This window comes from Girardinichthys multiradiatus, chromosome 23 (genome assembly GCF_021462225.1).
Source record: "Girardinichthys multiradiatus isolate DD_20200921_A chromosome 23, DD_fGirMul_XY1, whole genome shotgun sequence".
NCBI classification, from domain to species: Eukaryota; Metazoa; Chordata; class Actinopteri; order Cyprinodontiformes; family Goodeidae; genus Girardinichthys; species Girardinichthys multiradiatus.
The window spans coordinates 26,165,349-26,181,592 of NC_061815.1; the positions used below are offsets into that span (position 1 = coordinate 26,165,349).

General features: G+C 37.4%; 1 long non-coding RNA gene across 2 annotated transcripts; it reads right to left on the bottom strand.

Moving 5' to 3' along the window:
* Positions 1-4,645: 4,645 nt before the first annotated feature.
* On the bottom strand, positions 4,646-14,144 carry LOC124860314. 2 transcript variants are annotated; one of them, XR_007036317.1, is made up of 9 exons: positions 13,996-14,144; positions 12,287-12,396; positions 10,923-11,132; positions 10,667-10,783; positions 8,172-9,244; positions 7,916-8,083; positions 7,329-7,465; positions 5,677-5,761; positions 4,646-5,203 (listed from the first exon to the last, which is right to left on the bottom strand). It is a non-coding gene; the product is annotated as an uncharacterized LOC124860314 (long non-coding RNA). The 2 variants fall into 2 exon arrangements; XR_007036316.1 differs by lacking the exon at positions 10,667-10,783.
* Between the last annotated feature and the right edge of the window lie 2,100 nt (positions 14,145-16,244).

Genomic DNA, 16,244 nt, shown 5'->3' on the forward strand with positions numbered 1-16,244 from the left:
GTTTCTGGCATTCTGTATTAGTAAAAACATTGGTAATGCATGCTGAGACGTGGGTCTCGAATAGCAAGGCCCACGTCTCAGCATGCAGACGTGGGCCTTGCACGTTGCTGTTGCTCACTAGCAATAGCACGTGAGCTTGCTATTGCAAGTTTTATCAAACTGCTTTGCTAGTTAGAGACCATGTCAATATTAGCCCTTACCCAAAGGCTGAGAGTCAAAAAAGTTAACCATGAGTTTAAGTTTTCATGCTGGTGTGTAATTATCCATCCATCGTTTTCTATACCTGCTTGATCCATGCGAGGAAGTGGGCTGGAGCAAACACTAAAGTGTTTGTCCCCATTTCTTAACTCTTAAAATGTATTTTCTACATAAATAAATAATGCTAAGACAAACATCAATATGTGTATTAAAATTGTACAATTTAGTATCTACTTGATTAACTGAGGTCCTAACATGAAAAAATCTAATTCAAATAATTATCTATGGAAATAGATAAAATAAATTTTGAACATGTCAATGTTTTTCTCAGCTTAAATATTTCGAATGGGGCCATTGCCATACAATTCACACGAGATGTTGGCAACAACAATATTAATGCAGGGAATAACTATTGAACACATGAAGAAATGGATGTGCAAAAAGGGACAGAAACCCCAGAAAACAGCTCAAATTACTCCTTCGGCGCCCAAATTAGTATCAGCTGGTTTAATATTCATTGATGGCTTATAAAAAGGTTTCTCATTGTAAAGTATTGCATGGAGTAAAACCATTGGTAAAAGTCTTATCTATTTTTTCAAACTTTCATGAAAGCTATGTTCCAGAAGTGGAAAGAACATCATTTAATGAACCAGTTGCCTCTTGTTAGATTTCTGACATAGGAAACAAAATGATAATCAAAAGAGTTGTCCCAGATCCAAGGAGCACTTACAACAAGCTGCAAAAAGACCTGGAAAAAGCAGGTACAGTGTTCATTTCAAGATTAAATGTGAAAAATGTGTGTTTTTTGGGCACAAAAAATGTAAAAGTTTAAATTTGATGTTAAACTAATTCACAGGTAATACTTTCAGAGTGATTCAATTCAATCGGAATAATTCAATCTCAAATATGCAGTCAAAATACAATTGCCTCCAAATGCAGCCGTGTTGCTGAAGAGAAATCAATGCTGAATACAGTCCAGATTCCAGCCAATGAAAGCTCTCTATGTTGATAATGTGATACCATTGCATAGTTTGTGGTCTGAAATAATTACCAGGCAACGTGGCCTCCTCTAGAACAGAGAGATTATGTTTTTATGGGTGAATATTGCTTTATTTTCTCTGTCAAGCTGGGAGATGACTGAAATAAAATGCAGGGGATTTTCAACCTTTGAGAAATGTTTAGTGCCCTCTCACCATGAAGTGCCATGTTTATTTTAATCATCACTGACTATAGAAACTTCACACTTGATCTCAAGCAACTTTGATTCTGTCTGTAACCTTGTTGCTTCTGTACCCTTTTCTACCACCCTTTTTCCTTCCACTCAATTTTCCATGCATTGCATACAGCTTGTCATAATAATGTGAGATCCTTCCATGTTCCCATGCTGAGAAAAGTTGCCAACCAGTAAAAGATAGGTTTGGCTTTAATTTATATCAGCTAGTATCTGATAATGAACTTAAATTAATTAGTTGCTGAAATAACTTTTTTGCTGCTTTTTAATAACAAAGAGGTGTTTTAATTATCCATCCCTTTATGCACTGATACACACAGTATGTACTGTATGTCTACCTTCTCTTAGACTGTAGCTTTGACATTCTCCATATTTTTACCCCAACCACTGCAGAAATATCTGAAATAAAACTTTTCAATTTATTAAGCAACAGCGGTTTAGTAATTCACATAGAACTCTGAAAATGTAACCTTGTAAAAATCTTGAAGTTACCCTTGGGAAATGTCTGCGATCCCAGAGAGATGTTCTGCAGAATTACTGTCTATTTACTTTACTTTTTTTTCTCCAACTTAGCTATCTGCTTCAGCAATTGTTTACTGACACGCCAACATTTTTTTTACAAGTTGATTCGATTAACTGGAAGGATAATGGTGAGATGTCTTCACTGCAGTGATCAGCAGCTTCTGTCATGTTCTCCGTGATTTTGAAGAGCTCTCCAGCAGATGGCACATCTGATCCTGCTCTACGCTTTCCTTCCTCTCATTCAACAACACCCAAAACAAATTCAAAGATGGCAGGCATGTCCATCCTCTTCTAACAGAGCAGAACCACTCTCCTAATCAGCTGTGGCCTCCTAGTCTGCAGTAGCATTGCCAAGAATGTAACGAGGTAAGCATTTTTCTTTTTGTGGCTGACATAAGCTGGACAGGTAACTGTTTTATCTGGACAATTTATTTTCTTCTGGCTTCTTTTTGGCTAACATGCAAAACACAATGTGTGGAGGAAAACTGACACCACACATCACCCTGAACTCAGCATTCCCATGGTGGAGGCAGCATCATGCTGTGGGGATTCTTCTTTTCAGCAGGGACTGTGAAGCAGGTCAGAGCTGAAGGAAAGAAGGATAGATAAATACAATAAATTGGGAAGAACACCTGTTGGAAGCTGCAAAGTACTTGAGACTGGGGTGACGGGGGTTCACCTTCCAGCAGAATTTGACCAGAAGCATACAGCCAGAGCCACAATGGGATGGTTTAGATCTAAGCATATCCATCTGTTAGAATGACCCATTTAAAGTCCAGATCTAACAGAGATCTTTGGTAAGGCTTGGAAACTGATGTTCACAGACATTCCTAATCCATAAATTTTTTTTTAACTATTTCATTTTATTTCCACTTCACAGTTATGCCCTACCTTGTGGTCCATAAGATAAAATCCCCAAAAAATGCATTGAACCATACTGTTGAAATGTGACAAAATGTTAAAAGGTTCAAGGGGTGAGGATGCTTTTATAAGGTACTGCAGTTTACTTTGTTTAAATCATTTCCAAGTATAACATCAATTTACACTGTTTACTAACTACTTTCTGTGTCTAAAGTGACAACTAAAATCAGCAGTCTAACACATCTGGACATGTGTTTAAATATATGTTTATGAATATTACGCACCTTCTTGACACTAGCAGCTTATATCACAGTTGGAGCTTATTGCAACATTAAACTCATGATTGAAATATACCCAGTTAGTTATAATTCCTGTAATTAGAAAAATACAGGTTTGAAAATGTAATCTTTTAATTCAATTCAATACATTGACTTTGTATAGGTAAACATGGGTTGGCAAAAAAAAAAAAAATCATGAACATACAATAACAAAGACTAACCCACAGGTGTGTGGCATTTTTAATAAAATGGGAAGTTCAACAACGAAACACAGCCAAACACCCTGATTTTACGGTTCAAACATATTAGTAAACAAACAAAAAAAAAAACATTAATTTATTGCAATACAACTCTCTAGATGATCTTGGAGCTGCTCTGATGTTGTGTAGTGGAAGGGCAAGCGTAGGACATGAAAGCAGATAGATTAGGTTGAATGGTCTGTCTACACCATCTCCACTCGTGTGTCCGCCAGACAGGGGCACTGCCAGGGAATTTAAGGCAACATGAAAAGAAATCTTACTGGGTGTCCCCATAGCTAACAGAAACACTGTTTTACATAAAAGTATGCATTTTAATGATATTTTTTTTTATCATTCCCATATTCCCAGAAAAACATGAGTTACTTGTTAGGGGAAGCACCAAAAATACAATAAAATTCATTTAGAGTCAATTGTTTGCTGCAAGACTGATATTCTATAATGCAAAACCCGTCTCTTTCTAGAAAGACTTAGACATAGAATTCTCTTGAGATTAATTACCTGAAAATACAAAACTTAAATACAAATTGACCTCTTCCATTGAAATGAAATGCTAGTACAATCTGTGGAGAAATAAAATCTCAGCAAAAAAAATCACCACAAACAAAAAAGAGCCAATTACCCTTTATGATTTATTGTAATTTGAACAGTATCGTCTAAATGTTCTGTTCCTACTGCAAAGCAGGGGGATGAAAGTCCCAGACTACTGACCAAACATTATATTTCAGCAATAGCTAATGCTTTTTAAACCATTAAAATCGTTCTGATATACAGACTATATGATTTTTTTTTTATTCTTTAAAGTTTTTCCTCCATCATAATCGATTAATTCAACACACAGGTCACCTCTTACCTCAGACGGTACATGTGCAGGTGGGACAGGGTGGGAGGGGGTCTGAGACAGAACCCCTACTATGTAAATAGGGGGGGGGGGGAATGTTTATATGTGTGATTGTAAGTTTATTACTGAGTGTCATATTATTTTGTCAGTATTTTAATTGTATTGGGGGCCTCTCTGGACCCCTGTCAATCATGGGCTCCTAGAATCCTCCTGATTCTCCCCTTTTCGGCACCCCTGCTTTCAGGGGTTTTCCCCGTCCAACGCAGAATTTGACCAACAGTTTATCTTCTGCAAAAAAAAAAAAATAACTGAAAAAAAATAACAGAGACAGTGCAGATATTAAATTCATCCATTTCTGTTTGGATGTGCCGCTGTCAATGAACTACTTCAGAAGAAAGTTTACAGAAAATAGGAACAGAAAATCAACTCACTCATAAAGCTGCGAAACAGTGCTGTGTCAATATATAAAGACATGTTTTATAAATTGTAAAACAGCTAAAATTACAGTTAAAAATTTACACATTTCCGAAAGACCTCACATTTTAAAGATAAGAAAAAACTTGTTCATATCTGCTTAGCGGCATAGGTAGCTCATAATCACACATCTGAATGTAAAAAAAGATCTGAATATATGTTTACAAAGTGAAATGACTCAATACAACTGAATAGTCAAATGACAGTGATAAGATTGAAATGAATACATGAGAGCTGCGTTCTACCATTTTCTGACATGAGAATGTCACAGAAAAAATAAATATGCCTCAAAAAATAAATTACCAGAGCAATTTCCTGCATGGATAGAGACAAAAAAGCAAAGAATAATTATAAGAAATACAATGTTTTTGCAAGAATATATTTAAAGTTCTGCATGGCATGATTGTAGCAAAGGTTATTAAATATAAAATCCAAATAGGCCCAAAAGACTTGTTAAAATCTTTGGAAAATCCAAACTGCGATTTGTTCATCAGTAAGATGAAGAAATGGTGCTTCACCCCTTCTCCAGTGGTAACATCACCTTAAAAACAAAGATGAATACAGAAAACACAGTATTCATTTATTATGGTATAAATCGAATCCGGTTCAAGGTTTCAGGGGGTTGGTGCCTATCTAGAGTCATAAGGTAAAAGGTGAAATCCACTAAGGACAGATCAACGGTAAATCAACACTGACAGATACAAGACAAATTAACTTTGTCACTAATGCTGGTTGAGATATGAATCCAAGGCCTTGCTCTCGTGAGACAGGAGGCAGCTTGTTTGAACAAAAGCATTTAATATTTTTCTGACTGTAAATGTCAAGCTAAATTTGAGTAACATTAATGTCCGATCTGCCATGAAGGGGCACCATCTAAGAAGCAAACTTGTCTCCACATACTGGACATGAATCCTGGGCAAGAAGACAAAAGTTAACACCAAATGAAACTAAAATCATCCAATTTGTAGACTTGCACCATGTGAAAGATTATAATTCTATAAATTATTACCTTACCACGCAAATATGTAATCTTCCAAGTTTTATTTTTCTTCATTGTCTGGTCCCATATCCTTTCCTTCACAAAGAAAAGGTAAGTGCACTGTAAAAAAAAAAAAGTAATTTTTACGGTAAAATACCGGCAGCTGTGGTTGCCAGAATTTAACCGTTAAAATTACAGTAAGACATTTTTTACAATTGCTGAGTCTACAGTAATAAATGGTGGTTTATTTAACTTTTTACTGTAAAAATGGCAGTTTTTACCATTTTAATTTATCAAGTTTCATCCTAAAATGTACATTAAAACAATATATAAAATACAGTTAGAGCCATGAAATATGAAAGTATTTTGCTGTAAAATTAACAGTCTAAATTATAAAACATGTCACTGAATACAGGTTTTTGTCTGCATTTTAAACGGTAATTAACCGGCAGCTGTGGTTGCCAGAATTTCACCGTTAAAATTACAGTAAGACATTTTTTACAATTACGGTAGATGAGTATTGGTGTTGCTGATTCTACAGTAATTAATTCTGTTTTTTTTAACCGTTTACTGTAAAAATTAGTTTTTACCATTGAAAAAAATGACATTTTGTCCTAAAAGTTACATTTAAAGGATATATAAGACACGGTTCATGCCATGAAATTTGAAAACATTTTACTGTAAAATTAACAGTTTGAATTAAAAAATACATATTTACCATGTGAACATGTCCCTAAATTACTTTATTAATGCAAGTTTTGTCTGTATTTTTCAAAGGTAAAAAACTGTAAAAATGATGGGTATTTATCCTATACTTTAAATGGTAAAAGAGCACCAGTATTGTTGATTTTATGGTTAATTACAGACTTTGAAGCCATGTTATATAAAACTAAGTTTCTACCCTGGGGGAAAAAAAAAACAAAAAAAACTTTTTGGCTAAAAATTAACATTGAAACATTAAAGAAATGTTTTAGTTAGTGTAAATTGTGAAATGGATTATCAATCGATTATAGCAGCTAAATAATGTGTTACCAGTTTTGTCTAATGGTAAAAACATGGAAAACTACATAAAATATCCAAAACCAAACTTTTTTTATTGTAATTTTTCATTTAATGAAAATTTGTGAGGCTGTACAAACTTCTCACAACACTGTGACCACTCTGATTACAAAGAACTTGGAACACATCCTCCAAAATGCAGCATGCTCTTATACTAGTGCAAAGGTTTGAACAGATATGACAACATTATCATTTCTACTCCGGTGCCATGTGTGTTTCAAATGAATAATCCATATCAGGTCATATGGAATTGGCACATACACAGTAATAAGAACTTTCGAATAACTGTTTTGGGCACCACTGTAACCTTTCTGAAATAGATAGCAAGTAAAAGCTAGAAATGCTACCAATTGTTCCCGTTTGTCAGATTTTTTGACTTGTTACAGTAAAATCACCACAGATTCATTAAGCTGTGACAGTGGTGCAGCATAAAACCTGTTTAAGTGTCATCTGCTATATACATATATAAAAAAACAAAATAATTAAAAAAATATGTCTCCTACATAAACAACCAGTCACCTCATTTGCAAGATTGTACATGAAGATGAAAAATGTGAAATCTTACACTGTAAATACCAATAAAATGCAGTTTTTAACATAACATTACACCTCATATCACATGACTCACAAAGTATGGTCTAAGTCCACTCATGGTCTGCAAGGTCAGCGATGAGTGTGAGGACTCTTGGGTTGACCGCAAAGATCTTCCTCCTCTTGCTGTGCTCAACTTTTGTTCCTCTTTCCGGATTTATTGAAAAGAAACACCTTGAAGAAAAGAAATTTTATTGCATCTAATGTCATGTTTATAAATGACTTAACAGAAAGATATCACAAGATCTAGCTTTGTGGTGGCTGGATTCAGTGGCAGAGACAATGACACACTACACAACATTCACCAGAGGAATATTTAGTGACAGGGTTTTGTGCCTATCCTGCTTCACAGGATAGGCACAAACAGAGAACTCTTCTGTCCCCATGGCCATAAAAAATATACAATTTAAACACTGCTCAGAAACAGCAAATAAATGATAAAACATTTCCACAGTTTCTACTGGCACTGTTTCAATTATGAACATTTAGATGTAGCAGTTTTTCCCCTCCATTTCAATTGTCTTTTGTATTTATTATATTTCGGTAACTAATAACATTCTGATCTATATTGTGAATAATTTATCTTGCTGGTAAATATAGACTGCATGCAAGTATAAGAATTACCTCTGGAGGAACTCCAGTGTTGACTGCAGTCCCACTGGGTAGTGTATATTAAAACAATAGTAATTGCCAAACATCAGGCAGATGCACAGGAGAAGGCAGTGATGTCGTCATTGACAATCTTCTGATCAACGCTCAACATGAAGCAGTCCGCAGTAAAGCAAGAGGACCCTGTGAATAAAAAACATGAAGAAATATGTATTACAAAAGGCTCCTGTGTCAACCATTCAACTACTTTGTAAACTTGGTTCAGACATACCACACACAATAAGGCAGGGTGTTGCTGGCACATCCTCCATCTCAACCTCTTCAGCAAGGCTCGTCTTCTCAACATAGTGGAACATATGCTCTTCCTTCTCACCAAAAAAAGCAAGTAGAAGAAGAATCATCTCTGTACAACCACTGGACCGACCTTTTCATTTGCTAACTTGAGGAGAGACTCCAGAACTTGGTTTTATTTCTGAGCAAAAACAGTTTTAAGGAAGTTGAGGATGCACTCCCCTTTTTTGTCCAGATTGGTGAAGAAGGCTTCCATCAGATTGATGCCAGTAAATTGCTGGAAGTGTTCTGCCATGTCAGTTTTGTGGAACAAAAAAGGCCATTCTTGGCATAACTTTAGGATGCTTGTACCTTTATTGATGTCCTTTCGTTGTGTGTAAAAGGTGGACTTGATAAGTTCTTTCACATCTTCTGCAGCGTAATTTTTGTCTTTGAACATGTTTTTCATGTCTTCTTTTCTCTTAAGCTGACTCTCTACAGTCTCAGAAAGGGGCAAAAACTTTGGCTCCCAGTTGACACAGCCATACGTGTCTTGAACACTGGCTTTTTGCTCAGCAGGTATCTCATCAGTGTCGTTATCTGATTTTGCCTTGCGTTTAGTTATCTTTGGTGTGTATTGTCGTTTGACATTTTCAATTCTAGCCTGGAGTTGTTTTACCAGGGAATGATAACCAAGTCCAATAACGTCACCATCAATGGCATCCTTAAGTGACTTTGGATATCTGCTCACCATCCTTTCTGCTATTTCAGTAGTGTTGCGTTTGGTTGGATTCTTGCAAATCTGCATCATTTCAGAGACAATAATCCTCACCATTTATCTTCGAAGTCGTGCACTTGGCCTTTTCTGTCGTTCCAAAGTTTGTATCAGCTCTTCCGGGAGCTTCTGCCACGGTATCTGAAAACTGTCAACCCAGGTTGGCAAAACTGGGGAGCAGCTCAGTGAAGGTGATGAAATAGCAGCAGACGATGGTTGTGAAAGTGAGGCTGCAGATTGAGAGGACTGAACGGACTGTGGAGAGGAGGATGCCCCGCCTGAAGTTGAAGCCATTGAGTCTGGAAAGGTACAACAAATGAAATTGAAAAACATTAAGTACCGTATTTTCCGCACTATAAGGCGCACCTTCAATGAATGGCCTATTTTAGAACTTTTTTCATATATAGGGCGCACGGATTATAAGGCGCATAGAATAGAAGCTACTGCAGTCAAACGTTTGACTGGGGTTGCGTTATGCATCCACTAGATGGAGCTGTGCTAAAGAGAATGTCAACAAAACAGTCTGATAAGTCAGTCAGTCAAACTTTATTAATACACTACAAACCAGCGTTCTGATAACTCCATTCACTCTCATGGTAAGGTCTCCTCTACATAGAATCCTATTGAATAGAGCCAACCGCACGTTAGGAATGCATTGGAGTCTATGACGTTGAAATCAAACGTTAGTTAAAACGTGAAAGGGAACTTTTCCCTGATTCATTAAACACGTAAAAGAAACAGTTTGATGCACTAAATCAAACGTTCGTACTGTTAACCTTTCCTGTTTCTGTCCCCTGACCGTAGTCTGATGACACAGGGGAGACGCTTTCTCCAGGGCCAAAGTTACTAGTTTCCTCGGGGTTAACTCCCTCACTCATACGTTGCTGAGTTGAGCATGAAGAAACAGCATCAAAACACCGAGTTGTTGACGAGATTCGGGGTTCTTTTTAATGACTTTGCATCACGTAAAAACACAGGGCTTACAGACTCATACACCGCTGCTCCGGTCGCCGTCTCTACCCACCCCACACACACAATAATACCGACGTCACTCCTTCACTCTTGATTCTCAGCTACGGCAGCACACAGCGCCACCTCTGTCCGGAGGAGTAATGTCAACATCTTCCATACACACACACATGAAACATACACCCCACACACTGAGCTTCTAATCACATATAGTTCAGGCAATTCCTGCAACAGTACATTCAAACGTTATACACACACAAGTGGTGTTGGACTAGGAGTAAGCACAGTACAGGTGTTACCGCTATTACTTCGGCGACGCCCCTGACTACGGTAGACGTAATGCTGCAAGCGGTGCGGCTTTGTAGTTTACCAGTCGTACTGAAACATTTTGACAGAGCGCCGTGTACAACCAGTATGGATCAACCAATTAACCAATTGATCCATATATAAGGCGCTCCGGATTACAAGGCGCACTGTCATTTTTTGAGAAAATTAAAGGTTTTTAAGTGCGCCTTATAGTGCGGAAAATACGGTATACATTTTTTTGGTACTCTGTAAAAAAAGAATTTTTTTTTTTTATCAAAACAAGATATTATACACAATATGCTTAAATCTCAAAACTGCAATTATCTTGAAATATCTTACTAACTGGTCATATCAAATTAAGTTATGCATAAATATATACAAGTACATGTACTTTTTACTGTTACAATTTTTCATCTTTTAAATTGTGTTAGTGATATCAAATTTACCTGTGTAAAGTAATGTTAGGTAACTGTTAATGTAGAGTGTTTCCTTTTCTAACAGACTGTTGTCTGTCCCCTGCACAGGAACTACCAGGTGTAAATGAGAAGCTGTACATTGTTGTTCTTGTCAAATAAACAAACACATGAAATATGATTGAAATTTGTCTTTGTTGACCTTTCATTTTCATTTTGATCTGTAGTTAGGTGTAAAGCACATATTTTTATGCAAAAGTTACACAAGACTTTATGTCGAAATACTTACTATTTTGGGCCCACGCAGCAACCAGTCTTCTGGCCTGTATGGGCTTCAGCACAGGCAATAAGTCTCCTTCAGTGATATATTGTAAATCATCTGTGGTTGTAGTGCCGAGGTTCTCCAACACATCCTCTAAAGCAGCCAAAACTTCCTGTGAAAGGCCAGGAAGCACTGCTCGTATGGCATCACGGATGTCCTTTTGTGTATCCATCATATCTGTTGAAATAAGGAAAACTAAAAAAAGGTTGATCTTTGACCCATTAATATCAAGCATTTACAATGACAAAACACTATGTTTTAATGGGGCAAACTGATTCCCATATTTTATGTAAGATGATAATGGCCACATGTCAACCAGTTTACTAATGTGTCTGCATTCTAATCTTCTTCTTTCATCCTTTACGAAGTACATGTGGTAGTGTGGAAGAAATTCTCCACGATAAACTCTCATCAGAAAATGAAGTGCAGATTCATCCTTCACCAAAGTGAGGAAGAGTTCACCAAACTCCAGTGACTCATCATTCCAACTGACTACAAATTGGCCCTTCTTGTACGTTATTCCATTATACTGCACATCAACAGGAATCATTGTATTTTTTTCAGTGAACCCAAAATGAAGAACTGCACCTTTAACTTCCTCACTGTAAAGTTCTGAGTAAAATGGTGAGCCATCTTTTATTTGCAGGGTTGGGGGAGTCACTGTTCCAGCAGAAAGAAAGGCCTGAAACAATTGATGTCTCTCTGAAAGAGTCAAACACAGATTTTTGAAGTTCTTCAGATATCTGGCACATCTTTTGAAGTAACTATGTTTGCTCTCGGACCACATGGTCCAGAGCCTGATGAGTGGACCAAATTTCAGAATCAGCCCTGGATAGTGCTGTAAATAATGATGTTTACGTCTCAGTGCGTTATCTGGAAACAATGCCTTCCTGGTCTCCAAATATTCCTGGATGAGAACATTCAAATATGCAACCCGAGGCTTAGAAATTTGCTGAGCACAAATCAGGTCAACAATATCCTTAAGCTGCAATGTTAACTGCCATATATCATCTTGTGAATCCTGCACCTTAACACCAATGAACAGAGGCAACAGTCTCAAGAAATTCCAGTTTTGTACAGCTTGTCCACTGAGTTTCAGTGCTTTTGAAGTGACAGCACAAGGTTTGGAACAAGCATCTGTTGCTTTGTATTTTAATTGTCGGATGCGCCTGTTCAAAATTGTGTATGTCAACCATTTCTTTTTGACAATCATGTATTTGAGATAAAGGGCAACATCATATGAGAGGACACCCTCGAAGATGTCATGGCCAAGACAAGGGGGCATGCCTGGTGAACAAACATTAAAGTTCTCTAAAGTATTAAACACTGACCTGAACTTAATCCCCTGTACTTCTGTCACATCCTCTCTCTCCAGCTGTTGAGTGGCAGATTGATATGTTTCTGGAGTCCGCTCCGGTCCAATGATAGCTGGATTTTCACTCTGAAATTCAGAACGAGTAATCAGACAATATCTGCAGAAGTACTGAGATGTACTGAAATTTTCCGTAAAACCCCCGATGCAATGCGACCCCAAGTTGTCTCCAGCAATGCAATACACAGCCCCTTTCACAACTGATTCATCTGCCATAGTTATCCCATTCTCCTCTAGTATTTTCAAGTCAATCAACAGTTCTGAAAAAACTCTGGAATGGCCAAATTCCTTGAAATCCTTCTCTCTACATAACAAGACCAGCTGCATATGATCAGTATTTGATCAGACATGGTGTGGCAAGTTGAGTAGAGAAAAGTATACAGCCAAGACCTTGTGCTTTTTTTTTGCAGATCCCAATGGGTTCACAACTTTGAATGCATCTTGATAGAGAACCAGCTTGAGACAACTTGGGTTTTCTTGAAAAAATATGTTGGACATAAACACCTTACCAGAGAACATCAGCTTTTGAAACATCATGAGCCATCATTAGGCCCTGCCAATATTTGGAATCTAACATACCTTTTAATGTATTTGGCACAGGAACATAGTATGCAAATCTATCTTTTCTGTCCTCATCTTTGCCCAAAAACACTTTTTTGGGTTCCCCATATTTGAACATGTCTTTAAAACACTGGACTCTTGAATAAGCAGTTCTCATGGGCCCTGTGTGGCAAGCTGAGAACAAGTCCGACTGCTTTACTGTGTCACAAATTTTTGCAATGTCTTCATCTGCAAATGACATTTCTTTAAGAAGCAAGTTAAATCTATTTAAAGAGTATGTATGTCCCAATTCATGTATATTCTGTATCTCTTCTACAATGTTTTGAATGGTAGATGATGGAAGAAGATGCTGTCCCTGTGGTTTTATGTAAAACATGCATTCATTTCTAAGATACAAGTCACTGAAATTTGGTCCATCTATGACTGTGTCTTCTGCATCTGGCACACTGGAATCTTTTGTGGTAGCACTTGCAGCACTCTGAGTATTTTCAATACTTGTTTCACAAATCACATTTTCCAAATAATTTTTATGTTTTCTGGAGATGTGAGAGGTAAAGGAAGATTTTACACGGAACACAGAGGTGCACCCTCTCACAGGGCAAGTTACTTGACGCCCCTCTACTATATGCTCCTTCAAGTGAACAACCAAAGCTTTTATCCCTTCACACTGCCATTCACAAAGTGCAACTGTGTATTTTAATTTCGTTAAACGTGTCCAGAGCAACTGTTGGCATGCTATTATGATGACGATAGAAGTGTGCTGCATAATGCTGCATAACCAGTACATACTTGCTTGCAACTGGCTGCAACACACTTGAACATACGCCTCGGTTCGTTGCGATGCAGTTTGCAATGGAGAACAAAGGCTTTAACAGATTGAATTGAACTGTTTCTGCACACAGGTTGCATGAATACATCTTAAATATATGACTTCGATGGTTAGTTTACAGCAATGGCGATACGGAACAGATGTAAGCTACAGCTTGTGGAGAGGCTAACTTTCCACAACGTTTTTTTTTTTTTTTGTTTCCCCTGAAATCTATTTTCAACCTACCGAGTTTAATTCAAACCATTTGTTTTCTGAAATGTTCCGCAATATTTACATACCTGAGAAAGAGAGCCGCTCTGATGGAGAAGGTTGGATGATGAAGTCTCTGCACAACCTGAGCGGGATAGCTGGAAAAAAACGCGAACCACCGAGTGCGACGGGTCCTCAAACAAATGCAGCGCGCTGATTGGTCCGTTCAAATCCACCAAAATACCGCCAGAGCTCCACTTCACCTGTCCGCGCAGACCAGGTGCAGGGGCCCCTGATGGGCCATTAATTAAGACTGGCTGCAGGCTGCCTGCCAGGTCTACTTACTTACAGGCAGGAAACTTGACTTACGTGACTTTTGTTAAACCAAATAAATTATTTTACAATAGGCTACAAATATCTCTAAAACATTTTCAGTGACTGAGTACAGTATTCTTATTTATTTTAATTTATTTGTTAATGAAAAAATTCCAGTATTGGCAACAAGATAATTGACAGTACAGAACATTTCATGGAAAGATATTTAATTTACATAATTCCATTCAAAAAGTCAAACTTTAATAGATTCCAGATTCAGGACCCACAACTTAAACAATTGCACGAATTTGTTTATTTCTACGTAATTTGGGCTTCCAGCTCATGAAACACACAAAACAGGAATTCAAAATATCAGAATACTGTGAAGAAATCAGCCCAAATTTTTATGGGCATGAATGTTTAAAACTAAGTGCCACACAAATCATAAACTTAAAGCACCTTCACATGTTTCCTCATGTCTCACTAAATTACTTCGGTTTAGTTCAACTGTCTCAGCTCCGTTCAATATGGTATGGGTAAGCCACAAATGTTCAGCCGGCTGTTCACGGAGTGCTGTGTCCAAGCACATCAATGGAATGTCTAGTGGAATGGCAAAAGGTGGCAACAGGTAGCAAAATAGATGTCCGTGGGCTTCAATCGATTATCAGAGAAGATTCAAGAATCTGACAGTGTTCCAGAATGAGTTGAATGAGGCAGGACTCAGCTTCAAAAACCACCACATTAAGACACATCCAGGAGATGGGCTACAGCTGTCGGGTTCTTCAGGTCAAGCCACTTATGAACCTGAGCCAATGTAGGAAGCGTCTCAACTGGGCCATGGAGAAGACGGACCGGATTGTTGGACTGGACTGGATCTTTTCCGATGAAAATAAAGTATGCCTTTCAGTTGAAAATCAAAGTCCAAGGGTTTAGAGGAAGAAGGGTGAAAGACAGGACCCAAGCTGCTTGAGGTCCAGTGTGAAATATCCACAGTCAGTCATCATTTGGGATGCATTGTCCAGTGCAAGTGTTGGTAACCTCTGCTTTGAAAAATCCAAGCTCACCACAACAGTCTACCAGAATGTTTTAGAGGACTTCATGATTCCTTCTGCTGAGGATCTGAATGGAGATGCAGATTCCTCCTTCTAGCAGGACCTGACACCTGCCCACACAGAAGCACCAAAACCAGGTTTTATGCCCATGCCAGCACAGTGCTTGACTGGCCAGCTAACTGCCCAGACCTAAACTCCATTGAGAATCTGGCGTATTCTCAAGAGGAAAATAAGGGGCACTAACAAAGAGGAACTGACCGTAAGCATCAAGAAAATCTGGGCTTCTATAACTTCCTGGCAATGCCACAGGCTAATTGCCTCAATGCCAAGTCTCATTGAGGCATTATGGCAAAGGAATTCCCAAACAAGTACTGAAGATTGACATATTGTTTTGGAAGGACCATATTTTAACTGATTTGATGTGATAATTTCTTTTTATTCTGCAAAAACTGAGAAATAAATTGTGATTTATTCACAGTATTCTACTTTTTTACTTCTATTTTCATAGGTTTTATAAGCTGAAAACCCAAATGAGATAAAAATAAACACTAGAAATTCTATAGTCTATAATTTTTGAAAAGTTAAACTTTTTGAATGGAATTATTAAACAACTTTTCAATTATTAAAATTTTTTGGAAAGTGTCTGTATATTTTTTTTCCCATAACCATACTCTTTACAGTTAAAGGCATTATTTCTTTAGAGAAAGTATGCAAGAAATGTACAGCATATTTCTGTTATCCCCATGAGCGTATGTAAATTTACAAGAATAAAACCCCAAAATTACAGTATTGACTCGTCAAATCCTTGCAGCATATTTCTGTAATTGCCACAACAGTATGCCCATTTAACAGTTACCAACTGTATTATTCAGGAGAATTAAATGCAAATGTTACAGGATGCACCACTATAAAAATGACATTCTATATATATTTTTTTTCATTTCCACAACAGTATGCATATTCAACAGTTT